Below are 25,287 nucleotides of genomic sequence, written 5' to 3'. Positions count from 1 at the left end.
GATGTAAACGTGATTGAGAGCGAAGATCAGAAAGACGGCCTTCAGGAATTTGGGACACAGCTCGGTCACGATACGACATACGTAAACAGTAAAGTAAATACTCGAAAATATTATATAGCTTCATTCATCCCTAGTAATAATAATAAATTAGGTATAGGTGTAAGTTTCATGGAAAATGAGTGACACAATTGTTCTTATCTTAATGTTTTATTGCATTTTGTGTTATTCATTTCTTATTTTTCGCCTTAGATTCTGTTGCCATAGTGACCGCTCGTGCAAGTAGGTACTTTTTGTTACAAAAAAGCAAGACTTATATTTCGTCATGACAGAGGGTAAGCTATCTACATAGGCGTGGAAACCCGCGCAGTGTGGGGGGGCAGTGGGGCAGATTGCCCCCACAATTCTGGGGGCGTGGGGGCGGTGCCGCGGTGTCCCCACAACTTTGAGACGGAATATCGCACTTTGTATGCAAATGTTTTCTTTTTTTGTTGAAAGGGTCAAGGGATGAGAAATAAGTGGCCAAAAAAAACGATGAGAAAACTAGATTTCGGGGTACCCTAGGTTGACCTCTATTATAGTGAGCCCCCCCCCCCCCCAGTCTGAAAGTAGTTCCCGCGCCCCTGGCTATCCAAATGATTCGTATAACCCACACCCCGTGGCCCGTGGGCCGTAGGGCTATCGCCGGACAATGCCACCCGTAGGGGGGGGGGGGGCTGTTTTGCCCCTGAACCCTCGCCAGTCCTATAGGTCCGGCGAGTGTTGGTTTTCTACATTTTCGCTGGCCGAAGGGCCGGTGTTATGCCTACATATTCGCCGGCCGCCGGTGTTACGACCCCCCCCCCCCCCCCGCCGTTTCGACCCTGATAAGCTGATGGAGCTAGAGCGGCGCGGAAAGAACGAACGTGTGCGCCGTTACGAGGCACATCGACTGGAAGGTCTCAGGTGAACCGGGGACCTCTGAGCTCAGGTCAAGTGACCCGGGCACAGGACCAGTTTTTCGTTAACAACTTCGAAAAAACGGTCGCAGAGCCGCGATTTTGGCATCATCGTGCTCGCCTCGCTCAGGCGGGTCGAATGGTATACTTTTTGTTCGGGTAAGGCCCATTTAAGGTGCTCACCTCGGGTCAAGGTCAGGCCAGTGCCCCTGAGTCCATTGGTGATTTTTCCGGCTCGCTAGGTCCACTTGACCGAGATTTATTTACGAAAAACCCTTATGACCCAAGTGACGCCATAAATAATAAAAATGTGGGGGGGGGGACGGCAATCAACACCTAATAGTTGTTTTTTTTTGCCGGAAACGGGGCGATAGAGAGCTGAAACTTGTGTTACGTGACCTTTGATCCAAGCCGCATTTTGTGACACCAACTGCATTTTCGGGTCACATCAGATCACTGACTTATAACGTCATAATTGAACCTCTGCACGGTCGTCAGATGTCGTAACTTCACAACGCTCTAAGTGCCAGAGGAGCTTTCACAGGGGGATGGAACTTACAGGACCTATGTAGTATCCTCCAGAGGTCTCACATCTTGTATATCGGATCTTTTTTTTTAACACTCGCTCCGACGGGGGTCTGCGCCAACTTCGTACCGACGGGGGGGGGGGGGCGGATGACCGCCTACCCCCCCCCCCCCCTGAGATCTCGAGAACGAAGCAAGATAGCGAGTAGCGACAAGCGGTAAACGGCATCGGATACGTACGGACAAGGTTTACAATTTTTACCAAGGTCATTTTCAGGTCAGGTCAAAGATGACGTTACAAGGGTCAAAGTCAAAATGGCGGCGCTAGATATGGATAGTTTTTCTCGAATAACTTTCCAATTAGACAAGATAGGAACAAACTAAGGGCACCATCGTGATCCTCTCGTCAATCCGCATCGAATGATATATATGTTGACCTCGAAAGGTCAAGGTCAAAGGTTGACCTCAGGTCACGTGACCTCAAGGTCATCGTCATCATGTATATCATTCGATGCGTCTTGACAAGCTGAACACAATGAGACCATCCGCGCGGCTGTATCTTGTTCCTATACGGAGTTATTGGCAAAAAACCGCTGGTGACCTTTGATGACGTCACATGACCTTACAGCTGCCCAACAGCAAAACTGACCTCAAGGTAGTGAAGGTTGATCGTTTATTAAGTCGTGCATGGTGGTATATGGGGCCATTCCGACCCATTTTAGTGGTAAAAACAGGGAGTTGGTTTTTCCCCCATTGACTTTTAATGGGGAGGTCGCGAAATTGACCTGACCTTAGGTCACCGATATAAAAATTCTGAGATGTACAAACTGTAGCTACTAATGACCTTATAACATCCTGCGACATTCAAAGGCCTCCAACATCTACTGTAGCTCTGGCACGGTGACAAAGTTGCAAAAAGGTGACTTGAGGTTGGGTCATTCAAAGTGACCTGGTGACCTGACCTTAAAAGTTAGGAGGTTCAAACTTGCACACCATGTGTAAAATTAATAAGAAAATAGTCGTACCAAATTTCGTAGCGCCGCGGTTTTCCCGCTATTCGCGAAAAACCTCAGGGGGGGCGGATATCCGCCCCCCCCCCGTCGGTGCGCGTGTTAAGGTCACATGAGTTCAGGTCGGTCACAAGACCTCACCATTAGCTGAGTCAATGTCAATAAGTCAATGGGGAAAAATTAAAACTGCTATTTTGGCGCCGGGAACGATGTCACATTAACTTTACCCGCGCCCCAGTGACAGTTTCAGCAAACTTCGCCCTAGTGGGGGGGGGGGGGAAATGTTACCACCCACCTCTATCTCAAAAACTAAGAGGGCTAGAAAGACGCGGTAAAAAGCAGTCGACAGCTCTCAATGCGTACGTTTGAAAGTATTTCAGTCATTTTTCATCTTAGAGCAAAATTGGGGTCACCAAAACCGCGGCGGCGCGAAAAACGCAAAAAACGCGACAGGGTGGTATGCCCCCCCCCCCCCCCACTGTGGCGAAGGTTAACCACATGGAATCGTGATTTCATGCACTCCTTGCAAGTTGCAATGTTTCACTTTTGTATTGTTGACCTTGTGTGACGTCATTTATGACGTCACTAGGGTCATAATAGTTTTTCGTCAATAACTCCTGATCAAATTGAGCTAGCGAGCCGGGACAGCCACCAATGGCATCAGAAAGACCTGCCGAATCGAATGATATGCAAAATATATTCGACCAACTTCGTTACCTGGGACTCTGACCTGACCATGACCTTAGGTCAACACCACAAGTTGACCTTGCCCGAACAAAAAGTATACCATTCGACGCGCCTGAGCAAGGCGAACACGATGATGCCAAAATCGCAGCTCTGCGGCCGTTTTTTGCGAAGGTTTTGGCCAAAAACCGAGCCTTGGGCCACTTGACCTCAGAGGTCACCGGTTGACCTGAGACCTTAACCCTCGCCGGCACAGGCCATTTTGCGTCCTTCGACGGCACGAGGGGGGTTGGTTGGTAAGACCCCCTCCTCGCGTTTGGCCCCTGATCGAGCTAGAGCTTCGAGGAAAAAAAAACGAGCGTGTTGCCCGTCACGAGAGTAAACCGATGATATCCAATTGTAACCCTCGCCGGCACAGGGGGGGGGGGTGATGCAACCCCCCTTAAGGTTTTTCGCGAATAACTCGCGTAAAATGCGGCCGATCGCGACGAAACTTTCAGTACCCTCGCATTGATCAATTTTACACCTACCCTGAAAATTTCATGACCCTGACCCAAATGACCTTTGACCTGTGATCTCTTTTCCGAGACCATGTTTGGCCGGAATCGCGATTCGGCGTATGTCGGCTCGCATTTGCCGCGCGTTAACCCGCGCCCCACTGGGGGGGGGGGGCTATTTATAGCCCCCCCTCCCGTTTTTCTGCAATAACTTACAAACCGCTTGACGTATCGACGCCAAACTTTCCGTACCTCAGGCTGCATCAATTTGACACCTTGTGTCAAAATTTGAACTTCGTATATACTATAGGTCGGCCGGAAATGACGTCAGAGTGACGTCATGTTCGGCCGATTTCGACGCAAAACATGGAACCACGGCAATCGCTCCCAAGAGCTCAGTTTTTAAGCTAGATCCAATTTCTTTGCATGAGAGGACTCAGAATAGACTGCGCTATCAAACTGCTATCTCGGATTTTCCAAATCTTGAAAATTTGGAAAATTTAATATAATAAAATCCAAAATTTATATTTTTACATTTTTTTCAAAAAGTTTTTGACTTTTCGGAAAAGCCGGAATATCTGTGATTGAACCCATTATTATGACTAACTCTAGCAAGTTTTAGCTAAATATCTTCAAAAATGGCCAAGTCTTACGCATTATTGCAAAAAATTAACAATTATTAACCCTCGCCCGTAAACGGTGTTTTGCCACCTTCGCCCATGCAGGGGGGGGGGGGCTGGTGCGACCCCCCCTGGCGTTTGAAAACGAAGCGAAGCGAGCTTAGCGGAAAAGACCAACGGATTTCTCTTAACCTTCGCCCTGGTGGGGGGGGGCCATTTTGGCCCCCCCCTGTGGTTTTTCAGCGATAACTCAGAAACCACTTGAGTTAGCGCCCTGAAACTTTGTATAGCTGTTTATTCAACATTTTTACATCATGTCCTTTTTTTGGGGGTTCGGGTCAGGTCAGGTCAGGTCACAAGGTCACCAAAACTGACACCACCTCTAAAAAAGTTCAAAGCTCTCTCAAAGGCACAGCTTTTATCCGATCGATGTAAAATTTACAGTACTTGAAGATGTCACCCAGCTCTACAAAATGGCTATCTCGGATTTTTTATAAATGTGACCTAAGGTCAGGTCAGGTCATCGCTGCTCCCCATTATAAGTCAATGGGAGAATCGAAAAGTAGTTGTTTTTCAGCTAAATCGGGCGTGATTGTTCCTATATTTCGTTATTGAAGTGTCTTGGGTCAGCAAATCACAGCCCATGTGAAACCATTTGCTTGTGACCTCGCTGAGGTCACGCTAGGTCATCTCCCTGGTCACCAGAGGTCACCAGCGGTTTTTCTGCACTTACTTGTTATTGAATAGAGATAGAGACTCCGTTCGACGTTTATCGTGTTTGTCTCGTCAATGCGGATCGAATGATATGCAGCATGACCTATTTCGGTAAGGTCATGACCTTGACCTGAGGTCAAATTTTCAAAATGACCTTTCGAGGTCAAACTATATATCATTCGACGCGTCTCGACGAGCCAAGCACGATGGTGCATGAATCGTTTCTCTATTTTCTCGTGAATGCATGCTATAGTTAAAAACATTTTCAACGAAATTTGCCAAGTTGACCTTGCATGACCTCTGTAGGCCAAACCGTTGAGCTGAGGTCAAATCTGACGAACCTTGGCGAAAGAGCTTGAAAAGAGCTATCGATTGCTTTTTTCCGCGGCTCTCTAGCTCTTCTAGTTTCCGAGCTACAGCGGAATATGTCCGGCAACACCGAAAACACTGAAATTTGACCTATGATGACCTCTAGCGACCTCAATATTGACCTTAGCGAAAAAATGACCGAAATACTTTCGAACGTACTTGTTATGGGCTTTCGTTTGCTTTTTTCCGCGTCTTCCTAGCCCTCTTCGTTTTCGAGTTAGACGGGGGGGGGTCATTTTGGCCCCCCCCCCACCAGGGCGAAGGTGGCTCAGACCCACACCAGGGCGCGGGTTAACGAGATCTTGCGATTGGTGGTATATTTTTTGGTCCTAGGTCAACATTTGACCTACTTATGTCCGGTCAAAGGTCAAATTTTCGGGAAAATCTAACTTTTTCAGAGTTCCACGCCGATTGCGGCAAAACGGTAAGAGATATCGACTTGAAACCTTCACTATCGTGATCCTTGATCAATTCTCTATCGTTTGGTGTGTATTTCGATGTCATAACTCTAAAAATGATGCGTTGGGAGCATCGGAAGTCTGCAAGGTCATTTGTGCATTGGATAACGTCAGGCGTGTGACGTCACTGACCTGACCCTGACCCAAAATGAACTACAAGAAACAACCGACGATGCCTGAAATGGATAGCAAATTCGAATTCAGGGCATCAAAATACCCCGAAAAGGCATACAAGTGCAAGAAGTCATTTCAGGTCAACCGAGGTCACTGACCTTACCTTGACCTTTAGTGACCTTCAAAATGTCAACGGACATTGTGTCAATGTCAAATCAGCCAGTTGTGATTCTAAAACAATCCATCAGTGCGTCAGGTCAGTCGGCATTTATACCAATGTGAAGCAATCTCCAATTTAGCGTAAATCTGGCCGGAGGTTGTTCCCTTTATGACGTCATAACTCCGTGACCTGACATTACCTTGACAAAAAAATTACCAAAAGTTGCGCAAAGGATGCCCCAAAGGGTACTGAAAATTTGAGCAGGCTATCTGAAACGGTACGGCGTGTAGCTAAGAAAAACCTCAGGGGGGGGGGGTTGCACCAAACCCCCCCCTACATGGGCGAGGGTTAATTATTCAAATCAATTTTTCAGCACGTATTTGACATCGTACGCCAATATAAATAGCACCATCGTGTTCCTGAGCTCAAACTGCATCCAATAGACACCTTTTTTGTTGGAAAATTTTAACTTCAAAATTTGACCTTTTTTGACCTGAAAGTGACCTGACCTAAGCTAAATTCGACTCAAAATGACCTCCAATGACACAGACGACATCAAATTCGAAATATCGGACCTAAATGGACCATAAAACATGTGTCACGTGACCGACTCATGATATAATACTTTCGTGACCTGTGATGACCTGACCTTGACCTGAAAATCAAAGTACAAGTTTGGTACCCTCAGGGTATCTAGAGCATCTGTTCACGAGTGTGTGATCCAAAAATGAGCCTGATCTGACTTGTAAGACGGCGGCCAGAGCCCAAAACGTGAACAAGCCAAAATGCTAATAATTTTTACTTTGACCTGACCTGTGACGTCGTCGGTGACCTCGAGGTCAATGAAATTAGGTTTCGCTCGACAGTTTTTCCGGGGCTATCAGACGCCGTTTGATTTTTGACGATCGGCCCAGTAGTTTCGGAGTTAGGGGGGGGGGCTATGAATAGCCCCCCAGTAGGGCGTGTTATACGCAGACCCCAGTGGGGCGCGGGTTAAGCTTTTCGTGGTTTCAAACGTTCAAACATGTGATTTGATGTTGCTCCCATACATTAGGGTGGGTGTCAAGGTCACCTGAAGGTCAGGTCAGGTCATTGACCTTTGGTGACCTCGGGTGACCTCGGTTCACTTTTTCGAGTTTTACATGTTTCTAGGCTAGTTTTTTTTAGCTGAATTCGAATTTAGCAACCATTTGAACATTTACGAAGTAGTTTTGGTACCTTCGTAACATGTTACGAAGCTGTCAGAGGCGGTTGACACGTATTACGAATACCCGTCGCAACCCCTACCGGTTGACCTGACCTGACCCGACCTGGTCTAAATGCTTAAAGACATCATCTCTGATCAAAACTAACACGATATTCGTGATCAGCACCCCAAAAAACCCCATAACAGCCACAATTTACGACTTTCTAACAGGTCCCGATTTTCCCGGTTTTCGGGTCATTGACCTGAACTGGAAGGTCACCCGATGACCTAGGACCTTAAAATTGGGTATCATCGGCTTCCTCTTGTGACGGGCAACACGCTCGTTTTTTCTGCGAAGCTCTAGCTCGATCAGGGGCCAAACGCGAGGGGGGGGGGTCGTACCAACCCCCCTTGTGCCGTCGAAGGACGCGAAATGGCCTGTGCCGGCGAGGGTTAAGGTCCTAGGTCATCGGGTGACCTTCCAGGTCAGGTAAATTACCTAAAAATCGGGAAAATCGGGACCTGTTAGAAAGTCGTAAAGTGTGGCTGCTATGGGGTTTTCGGGGGTGCTGATCACGAATATCGTGTTAGTTTTGATCAGATATGATGTCTAAGCATTTAGACCAGGTCGGGTCAGGTCAGGTCAGTTCAACCGGTAGGGGTTGTGACGGGTATTCGTAATACGTGTCAACCACCTCTGACAGCTTCGCAAAGGCGCACACAAGGGGGGGGCACACGGGCCCGTGCCCCCCCCCCCCCATTCGAGTTCGGGGGGCCCATTTGAGGCGGCCGAAGGCCGCCTCAAATGGGCCCCTACTCCTTAGACCGCCGAAGACCGTGTAAAAATGAGCTGAAATAATTATTGAAAAGACCGGGAGGGCCCGTCTCGTGCCCCAGCAGGCCCATATGAGTTCATAAAATACCCAGTAGCGCAGCCAATGTGAATGTGGTTAAATTTCAATGGCCCTCAAAACGCCTCAAAAGGCCCTCAGATGGTGTCACAGGGCCCCTAGATGGTCTCGAAGGGCCCTCATTTAGCGTCAAATGGCCCTCATCTCATGGTGTGAAAGGGCCCTCAGATCACAGATGGCCTCCAAGGGCCCTCAGATTGCCTCAAAGGGCCCTCAGCTGACATCAAACGGAACTCAGAAGGCCTTAAAGGGCGTCAAAGGGCCCTGAGCTGGCGTCAGAGGGCCCCCCAGCTGATGTCAGCACGCCCTGAGCTGGCGGCAACCGGCCCTCCTTAGGGTTTAGAGCCTAAAGGACCCTTAGCTGGTGTCAGAGGGCCCTTAGCTGGTGTCAGAGGGCCCTCAGCTGGCGTCAAATGAAAATCAGAAGGCCTCAAACGGTCCTCAGCTGGAGTCCAACGGTCCACAGCTGGCGTCAAGCGGCCATCAAAAGGCCTCAAAGGGCCCTTAACCCGGCAGTTGCTGGGGTATTTCGCCACCCACCGTTTGCTGGGGGGGGGGCGTTAAACGCCCCCAGCCGATAACTCGAGAACCAATAGGCGCAGCGAAACGCACCAGGCGGCAAACGAAAGAACGCGATGAGACGCTTCAGATGAGTACTTTAAAGTTGAATTTTGAGGTCACAGGTCGGGTCAAGGTCAGGTCAAACACCTGAAATCGGGCTTTCAGTAGCATGGAATTCAGGACTTCGCAATGGGCGCCTCTCGTCATAAACTCTGTCAAAACGGTGCTCAATCCATCATATAAGGCCTACAAGAGTGTCAGCTCCATGTAGGGGTCAGTCAAGCATAGGTCAGGGTCAAGGTCAGGTCAACCGGGCAGGCACATATCCCCGAAAATCAAAACTGATATTCGCAGCCTGTGACACATGTTTTATGGGTAATTTGGGGCGTAGAACACGATGGTGGCATTCATTTTATCATATGTGTACGTGTTTGGCTAAAAAAGTTCAATTGAAGAAATACATGTATCATGGTCTTGAAGTAGTCACGAGAAATTGCCAAGATTCAGTTCAAGATTTTGGAAAATGCGGAACGATAATCAATAATCGAAGATAGCCATTTGATTGTTCATGGTATTGGCAGTCTAACGGCGTTTACGGGATGTCTGTATGTCTATTCTGTGATTTTATATGATTTTTTGAACATATGCCGTTTTTGGTCGAAAACTCAGAAATCATGACGTCACTAAAGACTCGATATCTCAAAAATTTTCCGACCGATTTTTTTGAAACTTTGTCACAATAAACTTCAATTGATGTCCTACAGGTACCCAAATTTTAGCGCGCCTGCGGCGCGCTGTTTTTATGCCATGGCCCGGCGAAAAAAGTGGGGGCGTTTAACGCCCCCCAGCAACTCGCGGGTTAACTGACGCTAAACGGCCCTCAAAAGGTCTGAAAGGGCCCTCAGCTGGTGTCAAAGGGCTCTTACCTGACGTCAATAGCGGCTTGACAATAACGGCCCTGAGAGACCTTGCCGGCCCCTGGTTATCTAAGGGACTCCTGCAGTTATCTGAGGGGGCCCCGGTTACTGAGGGTCCCCTGATCACCTGGTGGGACCCTGATCAATTGAAAGCCCCTGGTCACTTGAGAGGCCCCTGATTACCTAACAGGTCTCTGATCACTGAGTCTGTGGCATAGCCAAGGAGCAAGGGGCACGTGCCCGTTCTCGAGTTTAGGGTTCCCTCGGACCCGAGGGGCCCTGCGGCGCCAATTGGTGGCAGAGGGTCCGCGCTGGCCGCGCTTCAACTCGGAATGACACCACAGGGCTTGTGAGAGCACCTCATGGCCTCCCAAGTCCTATGTAGCCACACTTGTCTCCAGAAAGGCCCAATGCCGGTTTCTGAGAGACCTTGCCGGCCTCTGAGGGCACTTGCCGGCCAATAAGGGAACAGCTGCAATGGCCCCACACCCGTCTGTGATAGCCCCACTCGGCCCACACCAGCGTTTCTGAGGGCCCCCACACAACGGCACCTGCGAGGCCCCTCAGCCATCTCTAAGGGCCCTACACCAGTGCCTCTTAAAGGCCTACATCGGCGGCTCTGAGGACCCCTTTCCACATTTTTCTGAGGGCCCTACACAAACGCCTCTGACGGCCACGTACCATTGACTCTAAGGGCCTCTTATCAGCCTAGCCTCTGAGTATCCTTTGCCGGTCAATGAAGGGCCACTTTCCACTTTCAGGCCACTTTCAGGGCCACACACATGCCAATGATGGCTCCACCAGTGTCTCTTTTAAGCCCTAAGGCCCCGCAACGGCGGCTGTGAGGACCCCACACCAGCGCATCTGACGACCTTTCACCTGCACCTCTGAGCGCACCAAACACCGGTGACTCTGAGCAGCTCGCTCGCTTTGCTCGCTCGTAAAATACCGTGCATATTAAGCACACTCTTCGGGCAAAAATCACATTTTTACCTGCCAATTTTCCACATTTTCCCAGGGCTAGGACCGTTTTAGAGAGGCCCGTCTGCAAGTGGGACCGGACCGACTGTGCCCCCTCCCATCGAAAGGTCCTGGATACGTCCCTGCCTGGGCTGACCCCGGGCCCCCGGGAGACTCGCGGGCCCCTTCGAGAGCAGGTGACCCCCTCCTGGGCAAAATCCAGGGTGTCGACGTACGTCGTACAGTAGGTCTACTAAAAAAGTCCCCCGCTCCAGAGGCGGCCGGCCGGCCGAACCCCCGGATTCCAGCCCCGACTCTATTGCGCAGGCCGCGGCAGCGACACGGGTCAGGTCGCGGCGCCCGGCGAGTGGGTCAGTTGGCGGCGGCCGGCCGTGGAGTGAGGACGCCGTGTGTGGGGCGCAGAGATGCCGCAGTGCAGAGGAAGGGAAGATAATGACTCTGCACGATGCCGGAAATGATGCCTTCGTGATCTAAATTAAACACCTGCAGTGCATATCTTCCCTTACCCCATTCCTATTTTATCATAATCCTTCAATAATCCGTAATGGCCATTCAACGCAAGCAAGCAAACAAAACAACCCGTTTAGCGGCGACAACATCTCGGATAAAAAAGCGACAGTGATGATTAGGATAGACTTAGCGCGAGGGGCAAATCGAGGGGTATAACTACCGGGCTTCTCACAAAAGTCGGACGAATTTATAATTAATATATTTTAGGGTGTGTCAGTGTTACAAAAATAAGTCAGGTATCATCTGAAAGCCTGGTTAAAAATATTTTGTTTCGGGGGATTTCGACCGTCGGCGATCGCCTTACTGAGCCTTGCCGGACCTGTTCGAGATGACCCCCGTTTCGCTCGACGCACAGTTTAGCCCGGCGCGGCGCGACCTCTGTTGCAGCACGGCACGCGAAAGGTGGCAGGCTGCGCACCGCCGACCTCATTGCACCCTTCAGGTCTTTGGGACTTCTTGGGTGGTTTCGGTACACCTGGGACTTGAGGTGGTCCTACAGGAAAAAGTCCGGTGGGGTCAAGTCCGGGGAGCTCGCTGGTCACGGATGTGTCTCAGACCTCGAGATCACACGCTGCCCGGAGCGCTCCTGCAGCCACTCCCGGTTTCATTTAGCGCTATTGGCCGTGGAAACGTCTAGCTGGAACTATTGGCATTTGAGTGGTTCAGGATCGCTGCCCATTGTGGTCTGCAGCACACTCCAAAAATTTGTCAGGGTTATCCGGTATCGCTGACCGTTGACAGCCTGGGTATAGCGCATCTCTCACACGAGCGACGTTCGCCGGGCTTCTTTGATTAGGTTTGCGGCCGCCGCTATGTTCTTTTAACCCGCAGTTAACATTTCCTCGATCCAGAAACTTTCAACAACGTGGAAAATAGCATTTCAAGATGGTGCTTACTTTGCACAAAAAAAAGATTGCGGAAGCTCTGTTGTGTTGAAACGACCGACTTATTCTGAAAGTAGAATTTCTTTGAGTTTGCTTTTGCGTCTTAAGACCACTGTCTCACTTTTGAAACTCAACAAGTATGGTATCATATAAATCTCCTAAAAATTTGCTTTCTTTTCACGTGCATTTGTTTCGTTTAAATATTGTTTCCAGTCCATTATCCGCAAAAGAAATTGGTCCGACTTTTGTGAAAAGCCCGGTATATGTATCACATACCGAGTACTTCATTCCCATCTAGCGAATTAAGATTGGCGATCTTGTCCAACAAGTCAGCGGCCGTTCTAGACACAGATAAATGCTTTGTTTTCGGTCGCATCATTATCTGCAATAATTCGAAGCGAGGTTTAACCCTCGCCGGCCGATGAGAAGGGGTGGATGCCGCCACCATGTATTTTTGTGCGGTAGCTCAAAGCACACTGATGATAGAAGGCTGACATTTCACATGCCTTACATTTCATTTAAGCCGGATCACTTGACATCAACCACGGTTTCAGGTCAGGTCACTTAACTATGACGTCTTAAGTAAACCTCAGCATGGTTGTCGGTTATAAAATGATGCAATCCGCAATGCACTTAGTGTCATATACGCATAATGGGGAATTATGGAAACTGTTAATTTGGCGTCGGAAACGATCTGATACTATACCTCAAGCACATGAAATCGTGACTTCATACATTCTTGGCAAGGTCTAATGCTTCACTTTTGCCTTGTTTACCTTGCGTGACGTCATTTATGACGTCACTAGGGTCATAGGAGTGCTTCGTCAATAACTCCCGATCAAAATGAGCTAGCCAGTCGGGACAGCCATCAATGGACTTTGCAAGACTTGCCGAATCAAATGTTATGCAACATGTCCTCCTTTCAACAGCTTCGTGACCTGCGTTGCCCTAACATGACATTGACCTGAGGTAAACGTCCTAAATTGCTTCACCTAAAAAAAAAGCATATAAATCGACGTGTCTGAGAACAGAAAACACGATTGTATCGAAATGACGATAATGCGTTTAGTTATTTACCAAAAACCGATCAAATGCCTTGGGGCCCTTGACCTGCCCTAAGAGGTCACTGATATTTTAAAATGGGGTACCAGTCGCTGCGTCACGTAACGACGCAAGCGCTCGTTTTTTACGCGAGGCTCTAGCAGCTAGCTCAATTATAGGAGCTTAACATGGGGTCGGGGAATCGCTCCCTTCTCACTCACTATTTGGTCGGGATAGTGTTTGCAATTATTGTTAAAATCTAGCATTTTAAGATTTCAAATGACCCATTTCCCCGCCCAAGCCTTTCAATTCAAGGTCATAACACCCGGTCACGTCAAGTGACCTTACCTCAAGGAAAGTTCCTGTGCTCATTATATCTAAATACACCGACTAACGATCGCTTCAGAACTTTCAGCGATTTTAATGGGCAACAGTATATGCATTTGAAACGTTTACTTTGCAAGTTTGACATTGCTGACAGAAAGGCCGGGTCAATTTTGAGATCGCTCAAGTCAATGGGAGAAAATCGAACTGCGCTTTTTTGGACGGAACGCATACGGCATAATAAACACTCTGAGAACATGTGGTGCTTGATGAGATAGAATACTGAATGAGAAAATTGTTTGTTTTGTTCGGGGCCATCTTTTTCGGTCTGAAAAGGCCCTTGCAAAGCTATGACATAACTATGCTCTGGTGTAGTAATTGGGTTGTGCGAGCCAGCGACAGTGATCTGCGGAAGCGAGACTGTTCCCTTGGGACGATTGCCCTGTCGGGGACGGTCCAGCCGTCTCCCAAACGGTCACCCGAAGAGGATAATGTGTCCTGGAATGGATCCGACATCAACTACAGGTTGGCTGGTGGGGTGACCTCCAGTCCAGAGAGGGAAGCATGAAGACTAGGGGCGATGCGGATTGGTTTTTCCTGAGGATAGCGAGGACGGAAGGAATCTAGCACCCTTGAACCTTCCTTATACTGAGTGTATCTCAGGCTGTTAACCCGCGAGCTGTTGGGGGGGGGGGGCGTTAAACGCCCCCACTTTTTTCGCCGCGCTATAGCATAAAAATGGCGCGCCGCAAGCGCGCCAAATTTTAAGTACCTGTAGGGAATTGATCGAAGTTTATTGTGGCAAAGTTTAAAAAAAAAAATCGGTCGGAAAATTTGTGAGCTATCGAGGCTTTAGTGACGTCATGATTTCTGAGTTTTCGACCAAAAACGGCATATGTTCAAAAAATCATATAAAATCACAAAATAAACATACAGACATGCCGCAAACGCCGTAGGACTGCCAATACCATGAACAATCAAATGGCTATATTTGATTTTTGATTATCGTTCCACACTTTCCACAATCTTGAACTGAATCTTGGCAATTTTTCGTGACTACTTCAACACCATGATACATGCATTTCTTAAATTGAACTTTTTGAACCAAACACGTGCACATATGATACAATGAGTGCCACCATCGTGTTCTACGCCCAAAATTACCCATAAAACATGTGTCATAGACTGCGAATACCAGTTTTGATATTTGGGGATATGTGCTTACCTGATTGACCTGACCTTGACCCTGGCCTATGTTTGACTGACCCCTACATGTATCTGACACTCTTGTAGGCCTTATATGTATGAAGGATTGTGCACCGTTTTGACAGAGTTTATGACGAGAGGCGCCCATTACGAGGTTCTGAAGTCCATCCTGCTGAAAGCCCGATTTCAGGTGTTTGAACTGACCTTGATCCGACCTGTGATCTCAAAAACTTTCAAGTACTCATCTGAAGCGTCTCGTCGCGTTCTTTCGTTTGCCGCCTCGTGCGTTTCGCTGCGCATATTGGTTCTCGAGTTATCGGCTGGGGGCGTTTAACGCCCCCCCCCCCCCCAGCAAACGGCGGGTGGCGAAATACCCCAGCAACTGCCGGGTTAAATCTTCTAAGCGTTTTTTCTCGACATCGTCAAGGTGTCATTAACAAAAATATGAAATCCGGTAGGATAAATTAAATATAGAAATTATGGCCAACAGAACATTATCAGTTGCGTTCAACATACTCGTAAGCATGTTTACACATCCAGCTTACATATGAGCCATGTAATAATTATTTTTGATAGACATGAAATCATCTGAAGTGTTTGTAAAGGTCCACGATACGGATCTAATATCCTGCTATGCATTATGAACATTTCTGGTCAGGTCATGTCTTTGAACATAGGCCAAATTTTTCAAATGACCTTCAAGATCAACTTTTGATTCATTCGAAGCGTTTTGATAAGAGGAACACGAGGCTGGTAAAATTAATTTCATGCAAGTTTTAAGCTAAAAAATTTTTAAGTGTTTGTGGAAAAGCATTTGGCTTTCTCATAATACCGATGGTGGCAGTTGTTGTTATTTACATGCTAAGCCGTTGACCTTAATTAAATCTGACAATATTATTCAGACATAGCGATAAAAGAGCTGATTGTTGTGTTAGGTTAGGCTCTTTCGGTCGATTTCAGAGTGGGAAGGATGACAGGAATTAGGGGGAGACAGGGGGCCCGGGCGGGAGTCCTGGACCTCATGCTCCGCTGGGGCCGAGCCCATCACGTGGTTTGGATTGCCCTGACACATGGATAGCCCTGGGCGGTGTTTCACGGCCCCGCGTGCGCTGCGCTGCTGCATTGTTGCGGCGGTTGATATGAATACGGCTCCACGCTAGCATTGCGAGCTTCCGAGTCTGTTGATGTTTCCATGGAAATTGGAAACCCAATGCACCGGTGCGCGCAACGCACCCTGTCTAAGCAAAATTTTACCATCGATGACCTCTAGTGACATGACCTCTGGCTATGACCCGATCCAAAATTGGCTGAAGTATTTTTTTTTTCTTCTTTTTGCTACTTTTGACGCTACTTCGAATACCACATAAATGCCCAAAGCTGAGTTATAAGAATGATGCCCAATCCCCATTTCCCCTCTAACAGGGCGTGAGAGTCTAGGCATTCCTGTGGGGCACGGGCTAACAATGACTATCTCATAATCATTGTGGCCATGAGCATCTACTGCCATTCTTTAACACCGGTTTCGCTGCGCTGAGCGGTGGCCGTCCCGTTTGTTGGATTCTACAGCTGGCTGCGGAAAGCGTTACCGGCCGCCCGTCCACCGCCCGCGGGCCGGACCGAGCGGTCCCGCTGACCCTACCTGACCTGAGCCCGGCGCGATATGGGACAGGCAGACGGGGGTTCGGCTCAGCGAAGGCAGCGCCCACTGGTGCTGGGGACTTTTTTAATAGACCTACTGTACATAGTCCTGTTGATTTGATTTGTCGGTTGAACATTGAATATACTAGTTAGAACGCTGGATCTCTGGTTTGTGATCTCGCATTCGGTATCAGTTGTAATGACTTTTCATGTCAATATGCCTAATTATAGTGAAAATGATGTAAATATAACTGTACTAACAATGCTTATCACAGCCATCAAGCATACATGTTCTCGATATGCCTACATAAAGATGCGAATATACCTACGTGAAAAAGGAGTCTTGTCCCCGCTCCTACACATTCGGGGCAATAAGTGACCGGCCCTTGTTTCTAGCCAGCCGAGGCCGGTCGGCTGGCCGGCAGCCAGGCGCTGCCCGGGGTCGATTTCTGAGGACCTTGCAACTATGCTTATTAATTGAATGTTTTAGGCGTGAAAATAATTATATTTACCGACTTTGAATCGCAATTGAATAAAACGTACCAGCGTAAAACATAAATGCTTGAAAATTAAAACAGGTCCCGAAATAATTGTTTTACTATGCCTTGGTAAAAGCTGAAGCTTCAAGTTAACACCGAAATAAAAGCACGTATAGGCCGTAGCGCATTTTTTTTGGGGGGGGGCCTTTGGCATGGGGGGCCCAGTTCGCAGGTCGTGCCCCCCCCCCATTCAAAAATCCTGTGTGCGCGCCTGCAGCTTCGTAACATGTTACGAATGCACCAAAACTACTTCGTAAATGCTCAAATGGTTGCTGAATTCGAAATCAGCTCTAAAAATTAGCCTAGAAACATGTACAACTCGAAAAGTGAAACGAGGTCACAAAGGTCAATGACCTGACCTGACCTTCAGGTGACCTTGACATCCACCCTAATGCATGGGAGCAACATCAAATCACTAGTGGTGTCAATTGGAACTTGAATCTTCGGAATTCCGATTTTGTCCAATGTCCAATTCGGAATTCGGTTGGACAATGACGGCAGGCGTTGGACAACTTTGGACAATCACTTGCTACACCTCAGCATTTTTATAAAGCAATCGTGTTTAACACTGATTGGCGAATAGAAAGCTCAGCTTTTGAGATGAGTAACACGAGATGAGTAGCTGGCAATAGTACATTAAAAACAATTAAATTACAGTGTTGAGTGTAAACTATTGCGTAGGTTTCGGACATCTTTGGACAAATGGCTGGCTAGGACATTTTTGGACGGACAATCGACGTAAGCATTGGAAATTGGACGGACATTGGACATTCATTTTCTGAAACTGACACCACTACAAATCACATGTTTGAACGTTTGAAACCACGAAAAGCTTGCAAACGCGCGGCTAATGCGAGCCGACATACGCCGAATTGCGATTCCGGCCAAACATGGTCTCGGAAAGTAGGTCACAGGTCAAAGGTCATTTTATTAAGGGCCATAAAATTTTTAGCGTAGGTGTAAACTTGATCAATGCGAGGGTACTGAAAGTTTCGTCGCGATCGGACTCTTTTTACGCGAGTTATTTGCGAAAAACCTTAGGGGGGTTGCATCAACACCCTTCCCCCTGTGCCGGCGAGGGTTAAAATAAGGGGTACTAATCGCTGCGTCTCGTAACGGCGCACACGCTCGCTTTTCCTGCGACGCTCGCCTCTAGCTCTATTAGGGGAGAAACGGCGAGGGGGTCGTACCGGTACCCTACCCCCCCCCCCCTCCCCCTCGGCCGGAGCGTATGTGGAAAACCAATAGGTCCGGCGAGGGTTAAAGAACATCGAGCACGGTCCATTCCTGGCCACTTGACGGAGCCTTGCTCTGTCTCAGATAGGGAACGTAGCTGACGAGCTTGTTTCTCTTTTTCAGAAACAGACCGTAGTAGCCTCTTACCAGGTACCATTAGACTCTCAGGGGCAGTATCAATTCACCTAACGGAGGCATCTCGCCGGCCGCTTGGTGTCAACGATCCAGATAGCGCCTTACAGGTAAGGAGCACAGGAGTACAAAAATACTTTCTTGACCTCACACACCACAACTTTGAATAGTTTCACTCCTGCAACGTCATCTTTGCACTGACTTGAAAGAGAAAAATAAAAACCGTGTAAAAATTGCAGATACCAACCGAATGTATCCCATACGTTTACCGCTTGTCGCTAGCCTCAGTCTGAATCGTTTTCGAGATCCTAAGGGGGAGAGGGGAGTATAGCCCTTCTGTGCAAAGTTGTCCCAGAGTCAATTTTTGTCAAACCACTTTCAGATATGCAAGACTCTGAGTTGTCCATAACGATGACCTCAACATGAGCTAACGATGCATGTTTGTTGTTTTGTTCGTTTCTTGATTTGTTTCCTATTTGTCCATCCCAGAAATGACAATAATTGCTCACTCAGCTGCACGTTTCGGTCACGCTGACATCTTTTTGTTGTTTCTGTTTGCAGCTCGACTCTGGTGTTTCTGAGACTGATGTGGACATTTCAATCGGTTCCTATTGTGATGTCGGCCCTGTCATCTGACGGCATATTCCGGCACCAACGGCAGCAGATGGGTGTCTTGGACTGGATCAAGTCTAACTCTATACAAACGTTATAATTGTATTTAGCACAATAATGTATTTTCCATCTGCTGAATCTAGTTTCGCTGAACCATTTTATTTTATTGCAAATATCCTGCCTACCTATAGGTATAGCCAGTAATCTGGCAGCCTGGCAGAAGGTAGGCTGAAACGCAAACAAGACAATCAATGCAGCAGCTGAAAATGATTTATAATTTGCTTCCTCTATAAACTAGTATGACTGGCATATCTTCCCGTTTTACTGTATTCGTAGAGTTCGACGCACCTTTCAACGATATGCGTCTCGTTGCCAATAACCCTTGTGTTTGTGATTGCAGCTCTGGCCTGGTGTTGCTGTGACTGGTGCTGCCACCTACACAGGCATCAGTTGATGGTGCTGCCATCTGTCAAACTGCTTTCGGCATCGACTACAGCTCATATCTTGGACATTTGGCTCCAAGGGCAGTCTTCGCTACTGAGGCTTTTCAACACCGTGGTATTGACTATTGGTATTGTATTGGAGGTATTTACGGAATTGCATAAACTTTGACATCATTAGAGAGATGCAAACCCTTACAGATACCTATTAACTAGCATGATAGGTATAGGTAAATCGCATTTGGACCGTATAATAGAGCCTGGGTACATATATCTAATCATACAATCATACTGATCATTACATCATATCATATAATTAACTTATATATGTGGAATTGATCAATGCCACGGGTCACATTCTGATTTAGTATCGGTCCACGGCCATTGAACAGTCGGTGGTCTCTCGTGTTGCCGCTGTACAGTGATGACCAATCCGGTCCAGTGTTGTGGCCACCGGGTGACGGAGTGCACCGCCCACTTGTGTGTGTGTCTGTGTGTCAGCGGAAGGGGGAGGAGCCACCCGGAGAATAATCCACTTCTCCTTATATCTCACTAATAAGTCGTTCCAAAAAAAGTGGCTGCGTGGCGTAATAGTTAGCGCAGTCGCGTTCCAAGCCATAGGTTGCGGGTTCGCGGCCGGGTGGATCTATTTGCTTTTGCCTGTGTTTCTAAATAGCACTTATTCAGTCAGTAACTCGGTTGCCAAAACGAAACACGCGCGGCGGCGCCGGCGGCGGTCTTACCTTGTGTGTCGTCCTCCGCCAGGTAATGCTGCAGCAGCTGCCACCGGTCCGGCCACCGGCCGACGGCCGCGTCGTAGGCCGCGCGCAGCCGGTCACCGGACAGCAGCTGCTGCATCCGCCGGCGCCAGAGGCCGGCCGCGGCGACCACCGTCGGGCCGTCCATCTCTGGTAGTTTGACACGGAGCCAGTCCTGCAGGTCACAGCTGAGGAGCAGCTCCAACACCTCCCGGCACCACTGGTAGGTGGCCGGTGGTTGGTAGTTCCCCTCCCAGGCCTCCTTCGTCTCCCGGTCCACCTCTCGCCGCACGTCCATCACCCACGGCACGGCCTCACCGAGGGCCCGCAGCAGCAGCTCGGGCCGCAGCAGCAGCTCGGCCCGGCCCCGCGGCGTGTCCGGCTCGGCGGTCAGGCCGGCCGGCCGCTCCCGGCGACACCAGGCGGCCACCGCGGCCGGCTCACCCAGCAGGAACACCAAGTCAGACTCGGTGAGGAGCCGGGTGAGCGGCGTCACGTCGAGCGTGACGGTGACGTCACCGACCGGTGACGTCATCGGCTCGCCGTCCGCCAGGTCCGCCGGGTCCACCACGCTCCAGGCCATGAGCAGGAGACACTGCTGGTAGTGTGTCCCCGACATCTTGTGGTGCCACCACTGGAGCAGGCGGGGGGCCGCGCGGGCCAGGAGGGGGATTTTGGCACTCCACCAGCTCTCCCAGCAGGGAGCCGTGGGGCGGAACCTGATACCTTCCCTCACAGCCTGCCGGAGGAGCGTCCGTCCCAGACGGAGCCGCAGCTGGCGCTCTGAGAGCGGCTCCGTCGGCCGCCCCTCCAGCAGGGTGTTCAGGGACCACTGCTTCTCACAGCAGGCCATCAGGAGGGGTGTCAGGTGCTCCCTCACCAGCCGGAGGGAGCCGATGATGGCCTGCCGCTGGTCCGCGGTCAGCTCCGCCGCCACGTTGATGGCCGGGTAGAAGAAGCAGGGCAGCCATTCTTCATCGAGGCGCCGCTCCAGCCAGTCCAGGAGCCGGTGGACGCCGTCCGTGACGCCCGTCCGCGGTCCACCGTGCGGCTCCTGGGCCACCCAGAGCGCCGCCGTCTTGATGAAGTACGACTTTAATAAGTCGCCAATGGCTACCCCGCTCTCCTTCAGGATGTTTTTGATGGCCTTTAGGGCTCTAACCGCAGCCCGCAGCCCCGGGCAGAGCTGACGGACGGCCAGCAGCTCCGCCCGAGACAGCGAGATGCGGTACTCAATAGACTCCGTCTTACTGCCCGGCCGGCCGGTGGGCACCAGGTGGACCCCGAAACTGGTGTCCCAGGGGGCGCCGTCGGGCCAGACTGGCGCGGGCCACCAGCCGCGCACCAGCAGGCAGAAGACGAAGTCTATGCCGCCGCTCTTAGAACCAGGCCTCTTGACATTGACTGCCGGGCCGGTGGGGGTGATCTCACCATCCATCATGACCCGACAGAAGTCTTTCATCAGCCGACGGACGGAGTCGGCCGGCAGCGCCTCCAGCGGCTCCTCGTGGCCGCACCGGGCCGTCCGCACCCAGTGCAGCGTCACGAAGCCGGCGTTGTCGGTCGGCCGGGCCCACAGCTGCGGCGCAGAGCGCGGCTCGATGACGGCCGGCTCCGCGCCCGGCGGCGCCCAGCGGAAGGGGCCGTCAAACTCCAACATAATGTCGTAGTCTGACGTGCCCCCCTTACCGATGATAATGTCATCCAGCCCCTCAGCCGAGCTCCCCGACCTGTTACAGGTGACCAGCCGGAGCGGCTGGCGGGGCTGGCAGTGACGACACCGGGCGGCGGCGGCGGCGGCCCCGACCTCCGCCAGCGCCGACAGCAGAGGGCGGTACACCAGAGCATCGACGGCGTCACCGACCTCACAGCCGGTGATGTACGCCTGGTCTGCGGGCCCGTGGTTGTCCACCAGGTCCAGCGCCACCAGCAGCGTGTCGGCGACCAGATGGGCCGCCGACCCACACCTCCTCACCAGCTGCTGCACCACCGGGTCCAGCCTCCTCTCCACCAGCCTCCAATTCCGCTCCACCCTGTAAAAGCGAGCGGCATCAATGATTTTAGACATACTTGTATCTACGTAGGTAGTTATAATAGGTAAGCGATCTAACGTAAGGCAAACACTAGGTGTCACTGTCACTAGGTGTCACTGGTCACTGTCGTAAAAGGACTGGCCGGTGCCGGCCGGCGCCGCTGCTGATATACCGACCGCCGGCGGCGGCCCCGATAAGAGCCGCCGGCCGCCGGCAGCGACAGGCGCGCGGCGCCGACTGGAGCCGGCCGGCGGCCACCTCCGGCTGCCGGCGTCACGGCCAACACAGAGACGAGCCGGGCCGGCGCGGGGCCACACACCAGAGGTGTTACCTGCGCCGATCTATTCATTACAAAATGAATCATGTTTTAGCCTTGTTAGTTGTCAAACAAACATAATTGTCTTGGTCCGTGCTGTTTATACACGACGGGATGGAAACTACCTCCCCCGTCTGGATGAGCACAATAATGGACTCGTCCGTCCATACTGGAACGTCCAATGAGCTCCGAGTGCGGTGATGCTGGAACATCAGTGTAAAAGTATTTAAATAAACGACTTCTTATGACTCTGCTGTCCACTGGGGGGGAAGGGGGGGGGGCGAGGGTGAGCTAGAGAGGGGAGGGGGGCACGCAGCTCATACCTACCTAATTATTCTGAAAACTGACGGTTCAGCATCGTTTGTAGAACGGTGATTGGTGATTACTTTGAAATGAAGACCCAACCATCAAACGTAGGAACATCAAGGCTCTATAGAAGGTAACATACAAGCACAATACAACGATTTTAAATGTATTTAGTGTTTAGAAAGCGCCCCTACAACGCGTTGTCGCGAGTTGTCTCGTGCTGTAAATACATCGGGTCGCCGGCGGGCGGAGGTTGGCATGGAACCGCCGTTTGTATGTGTGGATGGCGACTTCAGTGATTATTTTGTGCCAATGGGAGCTCGTTAGCAAATAAATAACCACTTGTTGCCTTCACTGCGGTTTGCATATCATGCCTGTGAATCTGCTTCCGAAATGCCGAGAACGACAATCGAACGACGCGTTTGGAGGATTGTCAGCACTGATTTACACGATACTCTCACATGTAGGTCAGCTCAAAGATAGGTCTACAGGCGATGTCATAACTCATATACCTACCTATAATGTAATTTTCCTGCGTTCTAGCTTTCAGAGTTGACCCCAGAGGTCACACAGGGGTGACCTGGGTTTGACGTGAGAGGCCGGTCGTCGCAGGAGCCCTTCCAACGATAGCTGAAAGTCGACGGCCGATAGCTGATCCGCCGATGGCAGGTCACCTCATGTCTGAGTCTGTCCTGAGTGGTGTGACACCCGGGCCTCTATAATCCTGTAGAGCCTGTCGTTGGAACAATTGAGGTGGGCTCGATAACCCGGCGTCGTTCAAACATTGCACGACGCTAACGGCTCTCCAACGGGAAATTTCCACTGCAATGAGTGGTCCGATATCGATACAGCTAATGCCCAGCGAAGGCCAGCCCGTTTTCACTAATCCGAACAAGGCGTGGCTGTTGGTGAACTCTGTCCTGTGTCACGTGAACACGACCGGCGTCTGGGAGAGGGGGGGCTGCAGGCACGGTGCACTGTCGGTCACGGGACCAACGATACTGCTGACCTGACTTTGACCATGTCAGGTCAGCATTCAGCAGTCAGCCCCCGAACGGTCTGGGCTGAATCCGGGCTGCAACGAATGGGGTGGCGTTTATTGGTAGGTACAATTTGTCCCGCTGAGGTCAAACGGGGTCACATATCGAGAAACCGTTTTCAAGGAACGATACTACGGCTTAGGCTTATGAGCTGATGATGTGCTTTGATTTGGAAATCGACGACCGACGCTTATAATCGAGAACCGCTGTGCAAGTTTATTTTCGAAATATCCAAAAATGACCTTTGGTCATCGCATGACCCTGGAGACCAATTTGCTACCGAGAAAGTAAGATGTAATAGGTACTGGCGAGTCGTCTGTTGTCATTTTTGGCGCTTTAGCTTTACTGGGCGGGTTACAATCTGCTGTGTAAATTTTTGGTCACGTGAACTTTGTTGAGCTCTGCAGGTCAAACGGCTGGGGGTGCCACCGAATTGCTCGGACTGTGAAATTTGCATGTCACAGCCTCTATTGCGAGGAAGTTTCAGCTTTATCTGAGGTGTCCCGAATCTGGGCTGAATCTGGGCTGAATCTGGGCTGAGTCTGGGCTGTTTTGAAGTCCTCTGAGCCCGGTCATGACCCGATGATATGATGACCGTCATCGAACATGTCAGTCATCGTCAGTATGTTGATGGTGGTGCCGTCCTATATGATCGCTGTACTCCATCTCTGTGGACTGGGTGGGACCGACAGAACATGTCAGTCATCGGCAGCATGTCGATGGTGGTGCCGTCCTATATGATCGCTGGACTCCATCTCTGTGGACTGGGTGGGACCGACAGAACATGTCAGTCATCGGCAGCATGTTGATGGTGGTGCCGTCCTATATGATCGCTGTACTCCATCTCTGTGTACTGGGTGGGAACGACAGAACATGTCAGTCATCGGCAGCATGTTGATGGTGGTGCCGTCCTATATGATCGCTGTACTCCATCTCTGTGGACTGGGTGGGACCGACAGAACATGTCAGTCATCGGCAGCATGTTGATGGTGGTGCCGTCCTATATGATCGCTGGACTCCATCTCTGTGGACTGGGTGGGACCGACAGAACATGTCAGTCATCGGCAGCATGTTGATGGTGGTGCCGTCCTATATGATCGCTGTACTCCATCTCTGTGTACTGGGTGGGAACGACAGAACATGTCAGTCATCGGCAGCATGTTGATGGTGGTGCCGTCCTATATGATCGCTGTACTCCATCTCTGTGGACTGGGTGGGACCGACAGAACATGTCAGTCATCGGCAGCATGTTGATGGTGGTGCCGTCCTATATGATCGCTGTACTCCATCTCTGTGTACTGGGTGGGAACGACAGAACATGTCAGTCATCGGCAGCATGTTGATGGTGGTGCCGTCCTATATGATCGCTGTACTCCATCTCTGTGGACTGGGTGGGACCGACAGAACATGTCAGTCATCGGCAGCATGTTGATGGTGGTGCCGTCCTATATGATCGCTGTACTCCATCTCTGTGTACTGGGTGGGAACGACAGAACATGTCAGTCATCGGCAGCATGTTGATGGTGGTGCCGTCCTATATGATCGCTGTACTCCATCTCTGTGGACTGGGTGGGACCGAGAGAACATGTCAGTCATCGGCAGCATGTTGATGGTGGTGCCGTCCTATATG

General features: G+C 50.3%; 1 protein-coding gene and 1 long non-coding RNA gene across 2 annotated transcripts in view; one reads left to right on the top strand and one right to left on the bottom strand.

Annotated features, from left to right (window-relative positions):
• LOC122386039 (trichohyalin-like) overlaps positions 1–20,038 on the bottom strand; it is a 33,564-nt gene extending 13,526 nt beyond the window's left edge. The window contains exon 1 of the mRNA XM_043374823.1: positions 19,948–20,038. The gene's annotated coding sequence lies outside the window, so the exon portion shown is untranslated. The remainder of the gene's footprint in view (positions 1–19,947) is intronic.
• Positions 226–18,937, top strand: LOC122386040. The gene is made up of 3 exons (XR_006257318.1): positions 226–332; positions 18,144–18,262; positions 18,714–18,937. It is a non-coding gene; the product is annotated as an uncharacterized LOC122386040 (long non-coding RNA).
• Positions 20,039–25,287: the final 5,249 nt, after the last annotated feature.

The sequence above is a fragment of the Amphibalanus amphitrite genome, unplaced genomic scaffold (assembly GCF_019059575.1).
Source record: "Amphibalanus amphitrite isolate SeventyFive unplaced genomic scaffold, NRLGWU_Aamphi_draft 000238F_arrow, whole genome shotgun sequence".
NCBI lineage: Eukaryota > Metazoa > Arthropoda > Thecostraca > Balanomorpha > Balanidae > Amphibalanus > Amphibalanus amphitrite.
The sequence above is the reverse complement of the archived record's forward strand: the minus strand, read 5'-3'. Positions and strand labels throughout refer to the sequence as shown.